At 38.3% G+C, this 21,143-nt stretch overlaps 1 protein-coding gene across 2 annotated transcripts in view; it reads left to right on the top strand.

Moving 5' to 3' along the window:
• SGMS2 (sphingomyelin synthase 2) overlaps nt 1–21,143 on the top strand; it is a 44,766-nt gene that overhangs the window by 3,860 nt on the left and 19,763 nt on the right. The window contains exon 1 of one of the 2 annotated variants that reach the window (XM_008635609.2): nt 7–367. The exons of the other annotated variant lie outside the window; for it this stretch is intronic. The gene's annotated coding sequence lies outside the window, so the exon portion shown is untranslated. Of the gene's footprint in view, nt 1–6; nt 368–21,143 lie in introns of those variants that run through there. 2 annotated transcript variants of the gene reach the window in all.

Below are 21,143 nucleotides of genomic sequence, written 5' to 3' on the forward strand. Positions count from 1 at the left end.
CGAACGAGCGCTGCCCCCGGCGCCCCCCGGCCCGGAGCCGCCCTCCAGCGGGAGAGCCCTTCCAGCTGCGGCACTGCTGAGGCAGGAAACCTCTGCGAGAAGTGTCGCCTCCGCCGACGCCCTTAAAGCCGGTCCCTTTCGCCAGGAAGGAGAAGAGGCTGAGGCTGGGAGAGGAGCAAATTGCAGGGGAAGATAGAGATTGTGGCAAACTTTCTAGCTGCTTCTGCCTGCTGCTACCTCACTGGTGGGAGTGTCTGGCCATAAGGAACTGCAAAGCCCAAACCTCAGAGCCCTGAGGCTCCAAAAAAGACTGTCTTTGGAGGGGGAACTGCCAGCGGTGCAAGCTTTTGCATGTACAGCTGAGTAGGTAAGTTGGGAACGGCACAGGTGGATTAAAAGTGTGGCATACCACAGGTACGCACTTGGAGAACCGTTTTCACAGAAGACCTACACGTGTCAACTGGATAGAGACTGGGAAGAGCAATCCCACGCTTGTGCTCTCTTCAATTTCTAGAGTTTGAGGCCCCTCTAACTAGGGAGGGCGCCTGCTGTTTTAATTTCTCTTGCCAATATGTAATTTATGGAACATACCTAGTTTTTGAGTTAAATTGTATGTTTTTGGTGTGGGCAATGTGTACGTACCCCTTAGAGCAGTTCCGCATACCTAGCTGCTCAGGAGGGGACTTCAGAATGTGGGATTTCAGCTCAGGAAGATAAAGTGTTGTTGTAAGGATCATAAGGGTGTTGTAAAGGTGTTTTGTTATAGGTGGCTTTTTCCTTATTGCATATGTGCTCTGTTGAAGCCACTCTTAAACTCCCTGAAGTGCTGCTGAACTAAACTTCTTGCCTTAGTGGCAGGGTGCATTTCTATTAATGTTATGTTTCTGGCATAAATTTAGCTTAAAATCCTTGTGAAAAGTACTTAATGCTTAATCTTCTGGCAAGGTAATAAGACTAGGATACAATGTAGAATAGCTGTTGTTCAGTTTTATCCATTTATAAACATTTTATTTCCTTTGAAGACCTTAGAAAATTAAATATCTATCTGTCCTCAAATCACTTGACAACTATTAATTTATGCACAGTTAATTATACCAGTGAATGGTTCCATAGAAGTATTAGCATAAACTGAGCAGGTGCATGGTACTTCATCTGAGACAGCAGGCCTTACAGGACTTCTGGCAATCTTCACTTTAAATCACATTTATTAAATGGTTTGTCCAAAATCAATTTGCTTTTTTTCATTATATTTAATGTAGTTGCTTAGGTGTATTATAATTTGACAAGGCAGGTTTTTTGAGGCTCTGTAGCCTTAAATACTTTCTTGCTGTGAAACCAGTAGCTTTTATTCCTTATTTTGCCCTATCTTAAATAGTCCAGGTCTTAATCTACTAGAAAGGTCAATGAGCTTGCTTCCATATTTATTTCTTTTTAGGTTGTTAGTTCAAAGTCAGACATGGATTATCACATTCTACTGAAAAACATACTTGTCTCTATCCTCCAGAGAAATATTCTGGTGTACCCTCTGTAGTATGTCAGTCTTAGAGGGTATTGGACAAATCAAGTGGTGATCAGGAGAAACTTTAGGTGAAAATCTAAGGGGACAACAATAGTAAGCTGATAAAGGCCCCTAATGAGGTAGATTTCTGTGCTGTCCTTGAAGTGAATTTATACAATGGAGAAATGACAGCTTGAAGAGAGCAAAAGTAGATTGTTTTTTAATCATGGGTTGGTAATCTCAATCTAGAATGCCTCTACCCCTGAATTTTAAATATTGAGCCATGGTTGGTATGTTGATAAGCATCTACTTTTCTGCATTATAAAAGTGTGTTGTAATTGTGATATTGTAAGACAGAAATTAATTCAAAACTTAATGTTTCAAGTAGACATCAGAAGTGTTATATCGGGGATGCAGTATTGTGAAAAACTGAAGATTTCCATATCAATGCAAAAAACCCCAGCCTACACACATACCTCCCTATCTCTGGAAGAGCTGCATAAGAGACTTAATCTCAAGTATTTTTAATTCTAAAAACTGGAGTTCTTTATTTACAGTGTATGAATATAGCATACTAAAGGTATGAAGACTGAAAAATAGTGTATTGATTTTTTTTTTTTAAGGATGAACAAAATAAGTATTGAAACAAGCGATGGTTTTAAAAAATCAGTAGCCTTTTTTAAGGAACAGAAAATGTAAAAGAAGGTTTTTGAAGAAGTAGCTCATTGCACTTAAATCTCCTGGAACAGAGGTAGACTTTGAAGATATGAATTTTGTAATAAAATTGCATTAATCTTTTGTTTGAATTATTTTTTCTAATTTTGGTGGGCTGTTGGCCTGCGGTGTTACTTGATACTGTTTGTGGTGAGTGGACAATATAGATGCTGTGACATATTATTTAGTATGGCTATGGTATTGCACTAGTCCCGCCAGATGCTGGGAAGATTAATGTAACACTACGTCCACTGTCTTCAGAGATCTCTCTCTGCTGGGAGAATTGTTTGTACCATGGACACCACTGTCCCCAAAGATGCTGTGCACACTAAGAACTTCGGGCATCCAGGCACCACTGTCCCAGCAGATGCTGAAGACCTTAAGAGCTGCTAATGGAAAAGTTTTATGTAACACAAATAGCTCTGTCTTATCTTTCAAACAGAAGGTCTATTCTGGACATTTCTTAACTATACTGAAACTCAGCTGTTCTGGTGAGGCTCAAGAATGTTAATAACCACAAGTGTCTCCTGTATGAGGATGCTTGCTTAAGTTAACACTAACAGTTACCACTGTTTCTCTTCCCTAAAATCTTGTGGGGATATGAGTAATACAAAGAATGAAGTACTTCTTACCAATGTAATTGGTATTGGAAGTCTATAGCTGTTGATAGGAATTTTAATACGACCAAAATATATAGTGAAAGTGAATCAGCTTTAGGGAAACATGGTACTTACCCTCTAGCTAACATATATGCAGTATCTGTAAAATAAGCAGACTATTGTGTGTTGAGGTGGTGCTTGTGGTTGCTGAGTAAAACTTCCTGCTTCACTGTGTCAGGTGGGTCCTCTTGTCTGCAATCTGGTGGCATTAAAAAATGTTGGAATCTAGTCTGTTGTACAGATGAAGAAACAGTTGTCAGAGTATCTGAGGCTGTTGAGGTGATTATTGCCGATAGAACGGTTCTTAATGAAACAATGTTCAGGTCTAGATCCTCAGAGAAGGTAATGAGCATGATTTATCAGGAAAACTTCACTGCATTCATTCTGACAAGAGAATTGTATAGCAAAAAAGCATGTATTCAGTATTTAATTACTTAATTTTTTCAGAAAAATAGTTTCTCCAATATGTAACGCTAGAATGGGAGAATGTCCAGTTCATTTGAAGGTACCTGAACAAAAAAATCAGGTGTCACTTAGCCCTGCTGTTGCTTACCCTCTCCAGCTGATAACAGGTTAACTTTCAACTGCCATGTATAAATTTCAAGGACATCTCACTTTTTTTAAAGTTTGTATACAAAAATAAAGTTGCTGATATTGTGGCCCTGTGAGGGTGCCAAAGTCTGAGCTTTGCGGTCACACATTGCAATGTCTTCCTGTTCCTGGCTTTTCGTCTGGCCTTCAGAATTCATCTCTTTCTGCGCTGTTCTGTAGTCTTCTGTTTCCTTTTCTTTATATGTAGAGATTTCCTCAGGCTGAATCTTACTAGGATTCTGTGCCATGCAATAAGCTTCGCACTAAGCTTTGCAGTGTTATTGTGTCTATGGTTGCTGATGCGATTTGGGTTAGGGTTGTATACCTGTTCTTCCCTGGGGAAATGCTGAGCCTCTTGGGCTCAGCACTGGATGTTTTCAAAAGTTGCATCAGCTTAATTTGGGTGATTTAAGATGAACTGATGCAGAGCACTTAGGAATATGTTTGCTTAAGAATGGCTAAATTTAAACTAAATTCCTTTGGGATTACTTTTGATTTAGCAGTAATCTGAAATCTTAAATGGAACATACAGAGTTGGATTCAGTTTTTCAGATAAGATGTAAGTGTATCGTGGCTGAAACTGGGAAAAAAGTTTGGAGTACAAATAATGATTTCAACTACACTAAGATTACTTTGATGGTGGAAGAGATGGATATCAAAAAAGAAATCAACGAAAGTGAGCTACAAACCCCAGGAATATTTAAGGTGTTTTTTCTAATCCCCCATCTGAGAATTTACAAACTGCCTGCAGCAATTTATGATCAGTGGTTTTCAAAAGGTCCCCAGGCAATTAGTAATGTTCTTAGTGAAATATGTTTCAGAGGCAGGTTTACCTGTTAGTTTCATAAACCAGTATGGCCCATGTAAAGTTCTGTAACTTCCATGCATTTGGGAAAGAAAATCTTTTTGCCTAGACTGCTTGTTGATATCTTAGGCCTGTGTCAGTCTTGCTGCTACTGTAAATTTAAATATTCCAAGGGTGAAGTTCAAGTACTAATATGGACTAAATCCATATAAATAAAAAAGCCCAGTATTAGTACATTTATTCAGTTTCTGTCTTTATGCAAGTTCTGATAGAAAAGTGTCACTATGAGCATCAAAACTTACTGGAGTTTGCATTTGTAGTGTCTAACTTAGAGAAGGAGGGGTTTTTGTTTTGCTAGACCATACATCAATGATTTTTATTTTGGTTGGTTGGTTTTAGTTATTCTTTTTTTTTTTTTTTTAATTTGAGTTAACTATAAAATAAATGGGAGTCTTTAATCCTATCAGAGTGCAGAAATCTGTCCAGCCTCAAAGAACAGGCCTCTGGCACAGCTTGTCTAGAAACTGGATCTTTTAAGACCTAGCTTAAAGCCCTAAGCAAATGGGAATGGTTTTCATTTCTTGAAGTATTATTACAAGTATTTTGGCATATGTTACCTCCCCAGAAAATCTTTAATAGAACACTTGCATGTGTAAAAGTCCTTTATTAAGAAGTCACCTGCTTTCACTACTTGTTTTTCTAATGTTGAAATATGTTTGCATTTTCTCATTTTTCTATTCTTGGAGTATGTATTCTGCTTAGCCTCCTGAGATCTTAAACTGTTGTGTGATGAGTGTTGAATGACTTCTTACAGTTTGTTTCAGTCATGTGAAATGTACATAACAGTGACAAAATGTTTACTTATGCACACACCCAAGTTCCTGCTTATGTCCACTCTAGTGCTGGAGAATTGGTTAGTGGAGCAGAGCTAAATAAGGAGACAGAGTCTCCAGACTTTTTTTCCCCAGTTTCAGCCATGTTATGCTTATGTCCTATCCAAGAAACTAAATTCAACTCTGTATGCTCCATTTAATATTCCAGACTACTGTTAAATCAGAAATAATGAGACAGCCTGCTTATTTAGGTGACATAATTTGCTGAAGAGAAGCAGCAGTAGAGAAGGTCATGCCTCATAGTCATTAATTTGGTCTTTCATCTGGAGGGCATGATATAATCCTATGGCTTGTTGATAGTTCTAGTATGCTTCTACAGTAATTACAGTTTATTTGATTATTTTTTAATTTCTTTTTTACTTCCCCAAATCAGCCTTGTAGATGGGAAACTGCACTCCCTCTCTGTAAATGCTTTATGCCAAATACCACTGCCCATGTCTTGGTTTGAGACTGAACACAGACTATATTGGAGCAGACTGCTCCCATCACTGCAGTTGCTTCAAAAGGACATCTTAGAAACTGTAGTGCTGTGTTACTGTCTTAACAGTGCTAAGACAATGCTTAATGTAGAATTCTATTTCATCTTCTGCCAGTTATTCTGGTTATTCCAGTTATTACAATTTCAGTAAAAAACCAAAAGCATTTAAACTGAAATTCTGAAAGCACTCTTTTGTTTTGGTGGCATTTTTTTGTGTAATACTGAGAGAAATTAATTCTTATGACTCTAGTTTGTATTAGTTCATAAGTGCCGTTTTTTTCTGGTAAGTTAACTTTTTCAGGCTTGTATAGAAACTATCAATATGTTGTGGCTTAAAAAGTTAACTCATGTTACTTTTAGTTCCTTTGTATTTGGAGCTTGACAAAAGTGCTACCAAAGCTTGTGGTTTTTCCCGTTTTTATAATACTGTACTGATCTGTAAGGATGCAAGGTAAGAGTTCCTTACAATGCCACTCTCAGAACCATGAGCTTGTCTTCATTTGATTTTACTCAGATTTTGTATATTAGTTTGAGTGTCACTTGACAAGAGCTCATTCTTGTCTTCTGGCATACCATCTTGGTCTTTTAGAGGCCAAAACTTGGCCTCTAAAATTAGCCTTTTATTAACAATTAATACGCTTGCTTAAGCTGCGGCTACTGAAATGCAGAATTTTTCACAGAATTGTTGCAAATTGCTTTAAAAGCATGTGTATACTTTGCACACAGCTATGGGAATGATCTTGAAATTTTTGGGGGGGGAAAAAAAATCAACTCTACTTGATGTGGAAAATGTGCCAGAAAGCTAAAGGTGGTCCGTCCTCCGAAGTGAAACTGTCTATTTCCATTCTGCGAGAGAGCACATTGGCTGAAATGGTTTGAATCCTACTATTGACTATTAAAAGTACTCCTGCACTAACATAGAAAAACAGCATTCCGGTGCTTGTTTTCCTAGAAGTCTTTTAACTTTCATGATGGACTTCAGTCTTGAGAGGAAGGGCTGTAGCATCCTATTTGGCTCTGGAGCAAAAAGTGTTAAAGAAGTTGCTCCTTCCAAGGTGCCATAGTGAACTTAGATGTTAATTTGGAAGTTAATATTAAGGCAACGTACTGAAAAGTTTAGCGCTATGGGTTTAAACTTCTGTCCAATGCAGTGATAGTATCCTGAATTTTCAGATTATTCAGAATTCATCTTCTTAGCAATAACTATGACCTGGAAACTGAATGCTACACAGCTGAATGGCAAGTGCTTTCCAGTGAGAATGATTTTCTTACTGGCCTTTGTTTTGTCCTCTGCAGTAACCATGGTCATCACCATCACCTTCCTCTATGCGGGTCTTAAAAAAATGGCTCATCTATTTCCATATGTGCAAACAGGCATAAGTGTTATGATAAGTAACATTTTTTCATTCTTCTGTTGGGAACAAATTATGTGAAGTAGGGTAGAATAATGTGTTTCTCTCTGATAAAGTCAGTAGCTTGTACTGACTTTTAAAAATTAAGATGGACGAAATAAGTCTTAGCTGACCAACAACATCACAAGGCACAATACCTGTCAAATAGTAAAGCTCAAGTAGTTTGGCTAAATAATTATACTTATTGCTCTAAAAGTATTTTTCTTTGATATGAAGTGTTTGGATTTTTTTAAAAGCATAATTTTACAGATTGCAGGCAGTTTATGCTTTCTTGTGTACATTACTTCCTAGTTGCTGGACAATCTGAACAAGGTAAGCCGCATGGGTCAGTTTTACTATGCAGAATGAATGTTCCCATAAAAAGTTTCTGGTTTGGGTTTTTTCCTTAATTTGTACTAAGAGAAAGTTTAATATGAACTCTTAAACATCATACAGTTTGACTAAACTCTTTCGCTCTCTTATGTTTGAGGAGCTCAGAACTGAGTGACTGAATTTAAAATGGGATCCTATTCCCCTTCAAAGGCTGGGAGGGCAGAGAAGAGTGACAAGAAAGCAGAAGCTTTCTGTTCTGTTATGCTGCATTAAGGGCAAACACTAGAACCATGTTCTTTTACCTTACCCATAACTCCTTTTGAGTGTGCACGCACATGTGCTTTCTTCCTGTTCTCCCTCTGCATCCTGTGGTAGTAGAATCAGGCACAAAGCTTTTAGCACTGCAAGCCTTTATAGAACATGTGATAGAGGCAACACAGCTTAATTTGACTGTGATGTGTGTAACATGCAGAAAAAGTTCTTTATTAGCAAAGTCTCTATTGCAGTTACAAGGCCGGCTACAGGAGGAATATTGTATTTAGGCTTCCATAATTTGCTCAAAGAACCATTATCTTGATTAATCTTCCATAATGCTGTTGTGAAGGTGCTTCTGATTTTAATGGTTTGTATTGGTCAGCAGGTTTTAGACTGATACTACATAGCTTATGATTTGGTCATGCATTGATGAGAATGTAATGTGAAAAAGGTACTGACATGTATTTATAGTGATATTCTAGAGTGTTTTCAATTAGAGAAAAAGGCTTTCTTCTTTCATCAAGAGGCTTGTAAACTGCAGGACAGTATGTTTGGTGTTGTGTATCTGTAGTAGTGTGATTCAATGCAGTAAAAGACAGTCTTGGTGGACAGAAAATGTATTGTTATTTAGGATGATGTTTTTGTCTTGTCCCTATTATGACAGTTTTAAAACACTGTTTCCACACCTCTTACCTCCTTTTTTTGTGAGTCCTGTAGGTCTAGGACGGTTTCAAAGGTTGAGTTAAAGAGCAAAGGCAGCCTCTACTTCTCTCCTTGCCCACCCCAGTTCTGTGTCATTTTAAACTTCCGGCTATGTGAAGTGGAAGTACATGTACAGAGAAAGTCCACTTACAATTTCTTAGGCATTGTTTGAGCTATAGAGTGGCTGCTGATTGATATCTTCTAAGTCTCATCATCTTTGACACAAAGTCATTATGAGCGAAATGTCGGAGTTAGCGTGAGGGAACAGATAAAGATGTTTCACCTGAAGCAAGTCTGTTTGGGGAACTGAAGGTATGTAAACCAGATGTACCCAGGAACTGACACATACCTTAGCTCAGCAGATCCTTCTCCTTCTTCCTGTGGATGTCAAGGCACCAAAACTAGTCAATCAGTTTTGGCCTGATACTTAATATACAGCCTGATAAAATGTTAAGTCTAGCCTTGTCTGAGAGGACCTTTGTGTCTGTTTAGATGGGTCTGCCTCTTAGCCAGGCAGCACCCATAGAGTGATTGCACATGAGATACGTTTGCAGATAACCAAGCTGTATGTCAGATTTTCATGCTAGTGCCTGTCAAAGAATGTGTAGCTTTTTACCTAACAGTTAAAGCTCTAAGAGTCTGTGGGTGTGTGAGCCCCTTATCTTGTGTTCTGTTTCCTGTATATGTTAAGAAAGTGGTTTGTATAGTTATATAGTTAGACTGAACAGTACCTGTTCCAGTAGGGTTTTTTATTTGGTGTTTGTCGGAAGGTTTTTTTGTTCTTTATTGTTTCGTGTTTGTTTTTTTCAATTGCCTACTGTGAAGTCTGCACCTTAGATCAAATGTTGAGGGTTTAGAGGCAATTCAGGTTCTTCCTGGAAAGTGTCTCAGTATGTGTGTATGAATATTCAGTGTTCTGGTGTCTGAATATGCTTAAGGAATTTTACTGCAAATTTTTATCCTGGACATTTCAGGTGATTGTCCTGACTGACTCCTTGCAGAAAGAGATCGGTTTATGCTCCTGTCCCATAGAAGCAGAATTGAACAAGTGTCAATTCTGTTTAAATCTGTTTTATAAATCTTGCTGTCAGACATGAGGAAGCTCTGGGAAGCAGAGAACATTTTCTGAACAATCCTTTTTAGATTAGGGTAGTTACTCTGTTGGAATTGAACTATTAAACTTCAATTCATAATTTGTTTGAGTGTAGTCTGTAAAGCTGTCTCAGGAATGTAGGAAAATGTAGGCTTTGGCAGATGCCTTCATTCTAAAGATGTGGCACTTCTTTTCTGCATAAGACCCACACATCTGAGTATTCAATACTTAAGGCAGCTCACAATGTGCATTACCTGAAAAGGCAATCAGATTTGTTCAGAGGTTGGACCTGTTTTTGGGGCTGACTTGTTTGCAGTCTTTGCTGTAATGTAACACAGCAGTGTTTCTTTTGTGTTCTTTGTTTTGCATGAGATACGGAGCTCATCTGGAAAGTTTCGGGGAGGAATAATATACGTGCTGTAGGGCATAGATTCTTGTCTGAAGGTCTTAAACTGTGAAATTCTAACTCAATTTGTGTCTTATACTAGAACAGCATTTTTCATTCCTTGTGTTAAAAGACTTCTTTTTTGTCAGTTTTTTTTACTTTTTTCAAGTTAAAGTATTAGGAGGGAGAGAAAATAGATCTGCTCTGGGATTTCAGATAAATTTCTTCTGTTCTTTACCAACGAAACCCAATGCATGGGTAACTTGTGATCCACTGTCTTTGTTTATATGGATTTACAATACAGATAACTGCACTTCATGTGGTTAAATAAAATTAACACTGACCTTTCATAAGTTACAAATGCATGGCCTAGACTATTGGCATGAACTGACTAGTTAATACTTCTGCACTCGGAGTGGAGCAGCTTAACATGGGCTGGACTATGCTAGTATCTCAGCTTGGCTTCTGCTTCCAGATAAATAAAATATGCCTTTCTGGGTGGCAGCTTTTATGGCTAGTCCTGAACCATCCCCATCTTTGTATGTTGTCTTGATAAAGGAGTGTTAAGAGGTTCCCTGAGCTGGGATTGGTATGGAATGTTTCAGGCCATCTTCCTGGTCTGCTCCAGCTGTCATTAACATCTTAGCACACCTCATGTGTTGTGGTTGTAGCCTAATGTAATGTGGATTTTTTGATTTCTTCTTAATTGGCTTGCATTAGTCTAGAAGGCAGCTGCCTCCCTCCTCGGCATACCTGTGACTGCTCCTGTGGAGGTGTTTCTTGTTATACAGTGTCTGTCATGTGAGGCGTGGTATTCACGTGTTTAATATTGTCCTTGTCATGTGACTGTTCTGTGCTTCAGTTGTGCACCTTTGAAATGGTGAACTTACCCACCTTTTAAAGTAGTGCTCAAGTACAACTGACATGGGGACCTTCTAGGATAAATCCCTGTGAGACTTCTCTTCATTCCCTTTGCTGCCTCTCTAGAACAGATTTGAATTTAGGGCCGTCTTGGTGCCACTGCTACTTCGATGTGCTGTCTTACTCCTGGCAAGATGATACTCAGAGGAGAGTAGCTGAGAGCAAAGGCCTGGTAGCTCTAGCTGCAAAATGACCATGCAGGAGCAGTTCCTGGAACAGCTGATTTTAGCAGAGGCTGTGTTGTGCAATCCCTTGTGCTAGCCTGTATTTAGCTAGGTAAGTACCTTAAAGAGTGGCCTTAGTTGCTATAGTGCTATGTTAATGAAAGCTCTTGAAATTGAAGCCACTATTGTGTCTAGATTTCAAGTTATGCTCTAGACAACAATTTTTCTAGATTATGCCAATTTGTCCTAAATTTAGAAGGTTACTTCTAAAGCCAGAATGTGATCTGTCCTTGCTGATAGATGCAGATCTCTTGACATATTTGGTATTTTTGAGGAAAACTTATGCAGGAGGGCAGCAGAAATAGCAGTATGTAGTAAGATAGTGCCCTCCTTCATGGAAAAAACAGTTGGTAGACCAGAATAATTGTTATTACTGTACCCTAATTTTGCCACATTCTGCATTCTCTTCTTTTAAAACTGATTGATACTATTTCCATCTGAACACTTAGTTCTGTCCTTAGACTTCTGTAACTGATCACGTGGAATTGGTTGATTCACCACTTATTTACTTTACACCGTGGTTACTTAGCACCCATTCACATCTCTGGTCTCAGGGAGTCTAGAGATGAGACTTAACTTTGTCTTAAACAGTTCTGTTGGCTGCAGTTCTGACTGGGGAATGGTTTATAGAATTTGTTTTTCCCTCCACATTTCAGCTAGTCGATGTGGCACCTCTTTGGCCTCCCTTCTTCTTCCCAAATCAGTGTGTATGTAGATTCTGCTGGACATCAGGATAAGAATACCATAAAATGCTTTTTGGATAATTTTAATAAAATGCTTTCTATTTTTATGTAAGCTTTAGTTCTAGAACCTCCCATGAAAATGTGACCAAGAATTATGATATACGTTTGGAAATCAATTTTTCCAAATGTCCTTCCTGAAATGTCTTTTTCGATCACACACTCCTTACTACTTCTGTCCCAAAAATTTTCATGGACAGTAAGACAAAGGTCAGAGGTGGTCCTGGTTTCCAGCTTGTGTTTTTTTTTCTGTGGCAATAGTATCTTGACTCAAAATTTAAAGTGACAGTAGTGTTACTTAAACAAAGAAATGGAAAATAAATTATGTTCAGTGCAGCACACTGTGCAGCTAGTATGAATGCCATTTAGCAGGCAGTTTGATTGGCCAGCTTGTATTTCCACTTCACATTCAGGCTTATTTGGTTTGAGTCATCATTTGCTTGCTTATACTTCTAAAGATAACAGGTTCAGTGATGACCGGAAGCCTTCCTTGAGCACAACACGTAGCTTAAGGTGTGGAAGTTGCTCCTTGAGGTATGTGATGGTACAGTGTAATATAAATCATTCTGTGTAGATTGAGAGTCACCTCAGTACTTTCATGACAGGTTTTACCAATTGGTAGGATAAGATCAATGTAATTTCAGTCATTAATTTAATTTGTACCTCTTTAGTTATGTTGTGTGTGCATGGGCAAGATGTAGATGTTATAAAGCAGTTGTGTGATCTTAGTGTAAGACTCTTAATGATGGCTTTTTAGGAGCAATGCTAAAGATACTATTCAGCTGTTTTCTTGCAGAAATAGTTCTAGTTCTGCAGTTTTAGTAACTGGGAACTTGAACATCACCAACTTCCTTCTTTTCTGACTAACTTGGTTCTTTAAATCCTTCTTAAAAGCTTTTTAAGAAGCAATAGAATTCTCAAACTATTAGGTGAAAAGGGGAAGGCAAATAAACGAAAGCATTGCTGTGAATGGTGAAAGCCTCTATGCTGAGTCTCATGAGCGGCTTGGCATAAAGAAATTTTGTTATTGCCCTGGTGTTCAATGCAGGGTTGTTCTTACCGAAGGCTGCAGTTTAGCAGGGAATAATGAAGGGAGGTTTGAATTATTTTGGAGATGTTTAGTTAGGTTCTTAAATAGTAGCTCTGTGAGGGGCAGTAAAAACACATTAATAGGATTCTTGGCCTCTTTTTCTGACCTCTAGGGTGAGGCTGAAATGGAGATAGCAAAATATCTGGGAAAGGTATTACAGAAAGGTTTTAGATTATAATTATTATTTTCCACTGCTGTCCCACTGTTACCATCCTCTCAGAAAATTTGTTTAACAGTGATACCTTGTGTTGTGGGGAGATAGTTTGCCAGGCAAGAGAAGTGATTATCCCAGGGAAGTGAGTGTTCTTTTGTCAGTCTGTGGCAGAAACAAAAATGAAGAAGGAAGTGTTGAAGTGCGTAGTACTTAAGTATTTAGTATTTAAAGTTAAAGTTAAACAGTGTCTTTCCTGAATTAAATAATATAAAAAGGAAATGTTTTTTCTTGTCAGCATAATGTGGAAAGTATTTTCTTCTATTAATAGAAAGCTTTGAGCTAATGGAATACTTGTTCGAGTTTAAAGAAAACCATGGGACTGCATTGGAAGCTTAGGTTGTGATGCCTTTTTTTAACTGTGTAGTGCTTCAAGCTGATGTGTAGAACTTCAGTGAAAAACCCAGTTACATATAGGAAGCTTGATACAATTTTGCTTATTGCAAACTGGAAGCTTGAAGAGTATATTATGAAAGGGTTCTTTGCTGCTCTGCTAATCCCCTAAGTAAACGTCTGGATTGATCATGGTAAGTGCTGAAATTGGTCAGTACTCTTAACTTCTTGGTGTTAGAATTAAATTTACCAGGTTTTAGTTCTGAAAGTGTGTCAAGAAAAGCTGGGGTGGGGGGGGAAGTGGGAAGGAAGCATCTAGGGTATGAGCTGGATATAGATTTGGATGTCTGAGCCTGTAAACAAACGGCTTGAATGAGAGATCTGTGTATTCCCATCTCTATTTGACTGGGGGTGCTGTTTGTGATGCGAGAGCCTTAGGCTGTTGCTGCTTGGTGGTAGGCGTGGCAAGAAGGTAGAGGGGAAGACCAAAATAGGGACTACATCATGTTTCTTGATGAGTTTTAGTCACTCTGTGTATTGTGAGCAGTAGATGATGTATTATGTCAGCATCATCCACCTTAACTAATATTCATAAAGCTTTCCAGGGAACTGCATCAACACAGAGTTGAGCAAGCTGTTCTTCTGGAGAAGAGAGGGGAAGCTAGTCATTGATTCTTTCCTGACCGGTTTTGCAGTGTGAGGTGTGCTAGACTTCTGTTGTTGGTATAGGGGGCAAAACATTGGTCAGAATACCTTAAGATAAGGGGGTGTGTGGGTGTGCAGATATTGGTGTTTCTGAAAGGGGATGTTTTCACTCCTTGAGCCTCTGAATACAGCAAGTGTTGCTGCTATGTACAGAGTCACAATTTGTAATGTGCCGGATGAACTGAGGGATATGTGAAACCAGCTTATAGTATGATACTACATAGTTTTAAATATGCTCTGTCCTAAGAACTCATGTGGGGTGAGCATTACAGTCATGTGCTTTGCAAGGACTATTGTCTGTTTCAGGCTGTTTAAACGTGAGTTGTGAGGTATGAGCCTTTGTGTACACCTCTGTGCTAAAGTAGCTTTTCTCTGGATTGTGCAACTTGCACATGTATTACTGCTGATACTGTAAATGCTCTGCAGATTTAAGCAATTACTGTCATCTCGCTTTAAACTTTTAGGAGGAGGGTTCTTGTTGCTGCAGAAAACACACTAGAATGTTCTCATAAATGTGATATCTTATTTTGGAGTTGGCAGGACTGCTTTTTGGAAGTAGCATAGGGGAAAAATTTGACAGGCATTATCTTCTTAATAATTACTCAAGTATTTTGAGGGTATATCACTGATAAATTTACTGAGTATGTGACTTCCTCTTCTAGCTGCCTGATGGCTGATAAGCTGTAGCACAGTCACTTTAAAGCACGCATTAGTCACTGTGACTCCTCACTGCCCTGTACTGAAAGTGGTGACTAATCTCTGGGTCTGACTTTCCATTATGAAGTGCAACCTTTACCCTTGGTAACTAGCTGGAGGATTTTACAAAACAGACTAAAACGTTCCTGCCTTCTGTCCCCCTCCCAGCCAGTGTCTGCACCTCCGTGTCAGCTAGGAAAGATGTGAGGCATCAGATGTGCTGCTAGGCTCTTAACAAATCTTTAGACCTTGCTGTCTCTTTGAGAAGAACTTTGCTTTGGATAGTGGCTTTTCAGCAGTGTCTGTGAAGCTCTAGCAGAATGCAAGCATAGCAATGAGAAGCCAGCCTGCACATAAAAGCATGATCCAGAGGCTTATTTTGGCACTTGTTTTTGGCATTCTTTTGCCTGGTGAGACTGAGGTAGTACAGTGACTTCCACACTTTGTACAGTGTTTATCGTCTTTTCTAATGAGTAGAAGGAGGTTATGAGCCAGACACTTTTTGTAATGTTACAAAATATGCAGTGGTAGAGCACCTTTCTTGCCTTTATTCAAAAGCAGCTGATTCAGAGGTTAAATACTACTTCAGGTTAGCAGACTTTTTTGTGTAGCTCTGAAATACTGAAACAGTCTCATTTTAGAGAGTATGGGTTAAGCAGGAAGAAGACCTAATCTGATTTTTCTGGAGTGAAGAAGTTGTGAGGGAGTCTTTAGGTTTTAGACTTTAATGTTGGAATAATGTTAATATTTCTTTTGGCTCTTTTGAAAAAAGATTTAGCAATGTGCATTGACAGTTAAGGCAGCCAACACTGTCCTGAGCTGTATTTAATAGGAACATAGTCATTATTTGTACAGAAGTGATTATTTCTCTCTGTTCAGTATTACCTAGCTGTGTCTGGAATACTGTATCTGTTTTTTGGTCCTTGATCCAGGAAAAGCATGAACTGGCAGCAAGCCCAGCAGAGGGACCATCAGGGTGGTCAGGAGGCTGGAGCACAGGCCCTGTGAGGGGAGGCTGGGGGAGCCTGAGTTACTTCAGCCTGAAGAAGAGCAGTCTCAGAGGTACCTGACTGCAGCCCCTTCATACCTGCAAGGATGCTGTCAGGAACACTGGGGCCAGGCTCTTCACAGTAGTGGGAAAATGAGGTACAAAGGCTGTAGCTTCTAATAAGAAGTAGATACAGTAGATTTAACAATTAAAAAAACCCAAAACACTAAAACAACAAAAATAACCCATCAAACTTTCACTGTGAGAACAACCATGCGGTGGAACTGGCTGTGTGGGGTGGTTGTGAATCTTTGTAAGCATTAAAAAGTACAGCTGGATTGAAACCCTGAGTCATTGCTGATCCTGGCCAGAGGCCCAGAGACCTCCTGAGGTTTCTTCTAGCTTGAATGGTTCTGTTTGTTCTGCTGGTTCTAAAAATGTATGACTGATGATTCTGAAAACACGTGTTTTGGAAAGACTGTTAACCTGCAAATAAAACCAACTTTGTCATATATATGTGGATTATTTCCAGAATGAGTTACAGTAGTACTAAAAGATAGCAAATATTTGACAACTATTGTGATCTTCTTTCTTGAAAGATAAGGGTAGTAATAATCACAAGGAAAATCTAGGCATGTCATGGTGACACCCTTAAAGGACATCAGACTGTTACTTACCAAATACAGTCCTTTGGAGTCTGGGGACCAAATGGTTCAAGAGTTTGAAGATGCCTTCATGCAGTTAAGGGAAACCTACTCATCAGTGTTCAAAATTATAAAAGAGCTTAAAGATACTTTTTTTTTTTCCCCTTGCTTGCTTAGTTAGTGGGGCCAGGTTGGATGGGGCTTTGAGGACTTGGTCTAGCGGAGGGCATCCCTGCTCATGGCAGGAGGGCTAGTCTTTAAGGTCATTTTCAACCCACACCATTCTGTGATGCTGTGAATGTTTTTTATGTTTCTTGGGTCATACAGTTTTAGAAACCTGGCCTTCTGTAGAACACACTGGATAATGAATTACTAGGAAAATGGAATCTAACATACTTTTTACTATTAAGAGGTGTGATAAAACTTGGTTTGTATAAATAGATAACATGTAACCTTGACGTTTTTCTCCTCTATTTAGACAAGTGTAGGGATTTAGTCCTTAAAAGATGTCTTCTGTTGGTACATTAATAATCCTAAATGAGGGACTTGCAAAATCTCCCTCTCAAGGTAGAGGGAGTAACTGCTCTATTTCTACTGCTGAAAAGAATTTTATATGTAGTAAGTAGTTAATGCTTTTTATTAAAAAGTTAATGTGATGATAATGAACTGTTCTTCAGTAATCCAGCTTTGTTCTACTTGCAGTTCTTCAGCATCACAGCAGTTTTCTTTTGGAGGTTTTGGGTGGTGATAGGTTTCTTTTTTATTCCTCCCAGTGGTCTGTGTGCTGTGAGATGTACGTATAGCTTAGGAGAAGGGATACTATAGAAATTAACTGAGACCTGGAATACTCTCAAAAATAAAAATTAAGGAGAAACCCCTAAAAACAAGTGTTTATGCATTGCTGTCTAGATAACAGCAGTATCCTGGCTTCTTTTTTAGTTCTAGTTCAATGGGTAGTCCTAAAAATTTGACTGACTGAAATACAGTCTCACTAACAATTGTTTCCCAGTAATTGTAGATAAAAATATATGAAAATATTCTCTCATGTTACTTCAAATTGTACTTTTTTAAACACCCTTTTTCTGCAGCTACCAAATACAAGAATACAGCTGTATCAAATGTTTAAGCCAGTCTTAACAAAAGTGAATGATGCTTAAAAATAGTACTGCCTAAAAAATCTTTCCCATCTTGTATATGAAAGTAAAGTATAGCTTCTCTTACTGTCAGAACAGATCAGTCTCACTGTTTTGGATACTCTTTTTCCAATAGTATTGAAACAGCAGGTTAAGAACTGTTTATTTGAAAACCCTGTGTAAATTGTGACTATTCAGTCCTTCCTTCTTAAATTACAGAAATAAACATATATTGAGAAATGTTGAAGCTCCAATACTGGATGAGAAATACCAGTTGTGAGCTAACTTTGTGAAAATGACCTTTACATAAAAATTGGATGACTAACAAGCTAAATAAAACTCCATGTTATTCTTAAGTTCTAGCATAAAGAGCCAAATGCAGACAGGCTTTCCTATGCTTTTCTCAAAGCTGTGCCCCCTGTCAACTGTTTTCTTTCACATGACAGTCAAATGGGGGTGCAGAAAACTAAGGGAGCTATTTGCATGGGAGTGAGTAGGAGCTCAGAATAAAAAGTTAGGACCCTTCCTCTTTTAGCATCTTTTTAATTCCGAAGATTTTCTTTGAAATAGGTTGTTCCTTGAGGCAATTATGATTTCTGCCGTAAAGTTGCTGGTTAAGAAGTTCTGCTTCTTGATGAGGTAACATTTATTTTTAGAAGGTATAAAAGTGGTTCCAAAAATAAAAATTGTTCCTAAAACCTAGATGTATCCCTTATAGGAATTTTATTTATCCTTTTGGGGTACTTGGCCAGTTTTGTGTGAGTTTGAGACTTCCCCAGTAGTTACTCCTTCAGAGCAATTTGGTGTGCTTTTCATACCTAGGTGTTGGCAAGATGGCTAGATCTAAGCATTGCTGCCTGGTTGCTGAAGAATTCTAAGGCCTTCCACCAGCAAGTTTATGGGCACCTTCTGGTTTAGATATGGGGATGTTTTGGATTTGACCAAAAAATCAAATGGATATTTTATCTAACTAAACATAAGGACAACATGAAGCTAGAAGGAACCACACCTCTTATGAGGATGTGAATGGATATTTGAATTGGGGACTGGAACTTGGCAGAAAAACGTGTGTACTTCTGGGGAGTTCCTTTTACAGCCCAGTAGCAGAGGATGATTAGGATGTTGGTGTTCTGTATCTGTCACTTCTCTGGCCAGTCAGATTGGCAGCAAGGGATTGAAAGCTTCAAGAGTGGCTTTTGTCTTTTTCATCAATAGGCTTGCTAATTTCTTTTAGGCTATGGGAGAGAAAGGTTGAAAAGGTACTATAAAGGGAAGCACTTACCTTCTTACAGATCCCTCATTAGATGATATGTAGCACCTTTAATTATCAATGTAAACAAACTTTTGACCACAGTATGCACTCTGCTTGAAATAATCTTGATGAGCCATCAGAAATGGTAGATCAATATGCCTTGAAATCCTTTTAAAAGTACCAGAAAGGAACACAACTTTCTCCTGCATGCTGTAGCTATAATTGTTTCACTTAATAAGTTAATATGAGAACATGAGCACCACTCTACTTTTTAGGTTATTGTTCATCTGCACGTCAGATACCCTTTGATCTTTAAGGCTTAGTTGGATGTCGTTAAACATCTGAAAGTAAAATCTTTCTTTTGCTTATGTCACTAGTGGTGTTAGGTATATGTGGGGAAGAGAAAGAAATAACTAAGGTAGTTCGCTCTCAGTAAATGTGTAATTCTAATAATGTTTCAACTGCGTGGGATGTAAAATTTACCAGGTTTTGCTGACTGCTGCCTCAGTGACTTCTATATGTAACAATGGTGAGAAGTGGGGTCTTGACTTAGTAGATGAATGTTAGGTACATGGATTCCAAAGCATAAGCAAGTAGACAGGTTCAGATATTTTCTATACTGTCACTAAAGTGTTCTGTTATATGCTTAGCTTTAGTAGACAGAAGGAATAGAAGAGTGTGTGTGTTAAGAAAAAGACTTGTGCAACTTTTAAAATGTTATTCTGCTGTAGCTTTGAGTAAGGCTGTTGGTTTTGTAGATGCTCTAAAAGAGTATTTTTAGTTGTAGGAAGCATCAGAGAGGCTGTTGCCTGGCTGATGGGTTAAACATGCCCTTTACTTAGAGATGCAGAGATCATCACAATATCATTGCTAAGAGGGAGAAAAAACATCCAAAATCACCACTTGTTTTCTTGAGTGTTTGTTTGTATGTGCTGTGTGTGAATAGTTATCATACACTTGTTGATCAGGAATTTAGAGAAGGTCAACAAATGACAGTGGATTTCAGAAACAATGCTGAGGGATAAATTTAGAAATGCTTCTTAGCTATTTCAGTATTATTTGTATGAATCTCATGTGTTAAGGATCTGAACTGTTACCCCTTCTCTTTTTCAGTGGTTGGAGCAGCACCCAGGAAATCAGTGGCATTTATGTGCTGACCATGTTAAATGTCTTCTCTGTTTGGGTGGGATGAGGCTGGAGGGACCAAAACACAATCACTTAACTTTCCAGGCTCTTTTGGGTTTAGATTGTCCTCTAAGCAGGTTGCATGTTCTTAAGACAAATTCTGTGGTGTGTGGTTAGGGAGACTGGCAGCTCTAGCTGCCATCATGGTGACTTAATTTTACGTAAAGTATGGTAAACTGGCAGCCTGTGTTGGCATGCAGAGATGTGAGGGGTAGCAGTGCTGAACTTCTCTTAGAGGAACTACTAAAATAAGAGAATTACAGTTTACTGGTAGATAGGAAGCAATTTTTACATGGTAATACTATTTTTGCCATAGGAGCTGAAGAGTAAGAAAAATAGGTACATCACAACTGTGGTGAGTAAGTGGTTTCAAGGAACTTTAAAGATGGGGAAATGACCTTTATTTTTGCTAGAGCAATGTCTGTTCTCTGGAAATGAACTTCATTCTTTTCTCCTTTGTGAAAATGTTGTTATAAAACATACACACTTACCTGTTTTATCTTACAAAACTTTTATGAATTAACAAATGTAGCCTGAAATAAATCCTGAGTAATAATGACTCCTTCTATTTGTTCCTGTTTAAAAACTATCTAAATAGATTTTTTTTTTAAGTAGCTAAAGGACAAACACAGGTTCGTTTGTCATCTATTCTGTGTATAGTGTACCATAACTAAGAATCTAATCTATGGTACACTATACACACTATTCTGTGTATAGTGTACCATAACTAAGAATCTAATCCAGGGGTATATTTCTCAGTTATCTGAAATTTCAGACATTTAGTGGGTATTACAGTGGCTATATAAACACATTTTTGACTTGATGGAATCCTCATTTAGATCTAATGAAATTTGATGGAGCTATCTATTGAGTAGATTTTCTAGATGAATCTAAATTAATTTATACCTTGCAAAATCAAATTCTGTAATGCCCTTCTGTTTTTTGTCCCATCACCTGAACTAACAAAATTTGTCTGATCTTTATGGACAACCCATATTAATATCTGTAGCAACCCTGTGGTCAAAACCAGGATATTTTGCATGGAATATCTCTAAGCAGTAAAATTCAATGTTGCTGCAAATATGGATTAGTCTTAATTCTGACAACTGATAAAGCAAGTGATGTCATGATCATTAAAGTCTGTGGATCTTGTCCTTTAAAAAAAAACCAAGCCTAAGTTGGTACTAGTTCTTAAACTGATATGAGATATATCAAATTACTCAG

Source organism: Corvus brachyrhynchos, unplaced genomic scaffold, assembly GCF_000691975.1.
Source record: "Corvus brachyrhynchos isolate BGI_N302 unplaced genomic scaffold, ASM69197v1 scaffold175, whole genome shotgun sequence".
In the NCBI taxonomy this organism is placed as follows: domain Eukaryota; kingdom Metazoa; phylum Chordata; class Aves; order Passeriformes; family Corvidae; genus Corvus; species Corvus brachyrhynchos.